The 788-nt window shown below is 30.2% G+C and overlaps 1 non-coding gene across 1 annotated transcript; it reads right to left on the bottom strand.

The window, feature by feature from the left end:
* Positions 1-270: 270 nt before the first annotated feature.
* Positions 271-458, bottom strand: LOC132026358 (U2 spliceosomal RNA). Its single transcript, XR_009406876.1, has one exon. It is a non-coding gene; the product is annotated as a U2 spliceosomal RNA (small nuclear RNA).
* Positions 459-788: the final 330 nt, after the last annotated feature.

Below are 788 nucleotides of genomic sequence, written 5' to 3'. Positions count from 1 at the left end.
TGATATCAGTTCTTTGTTATTTCCAGCCTTGTAATCTCTTTGAATTTTTTTTTTTTTGGTAATTTCTTGAAATGTAGATCAATATTTTCAGGTTTTTTAAATCTCTAGTATATGCATTTAAATTTAATATTGCAAAAGAAAATTAAAATTGCCATCTAAATATGATTTTAGCTTTATCTCACTTGTTTTGATTTTTTTTTTTAAGATTTTATTTATTTATTTGACAGAGAGGGAGAGAGATCACAGGTAGGCAGAGAGGCAGGCAGAGAGAGGAGGAAGCAGGCTCCCCGGTGAGCAGAGAGCCCCATGTAGGGCTTGATCCCAGAACCCTGAGATCATGACCTGAATTGAAGGCAGAGGCTTAACCCACTGAGCCAGCCAAGTGCCCCTTGATGCGTATTTTAAACTGATAAGAACAGATACTATACTTGATCTTAGCCAAAAGGCCAAGAGGTGATTGACACATATTTTAAAATTATTATTCAGTTCAAAATATTTCCTAATTTTCATTGTGATTATTTTCTTTTATCTATGAGCTATTTCCTCATGGGCTATCCATGTATTAATGCATTTCCAAATATGTGGGGTTTTTAAGTTACATTTTGCCATTAATAAGTATATAATGATGTTATATATAATAATTAATGTACAAAATATTATAGTATTCTTATCTTCTTATATCAGGATGTAAAATAGTAATTATATATATACACACATATGGATAGATAAATAGAAATGTATAAATATATGAAATATATAGATAATTTCATATGGGCATACATATTTGA

This window comes from Mustela nigripes, chromosome 10 (genome assembly GCF_022355385.1).
Source record: "Mustela nigripes isolate SB6536 chromosome 10, MUSNIG.SB6536, whole genome shotgun sequence".
Lineage (NCBI taxonomy): Eukaryota > Metazoa > Chordata > Mammalia > Carnivora > Mustelidae > Mustela > Mustela nigripes.
Note: the sequence above shows the minus strand (reverse complement) of the source record. Positions and strands in the feature narration are given on the sequence as shown.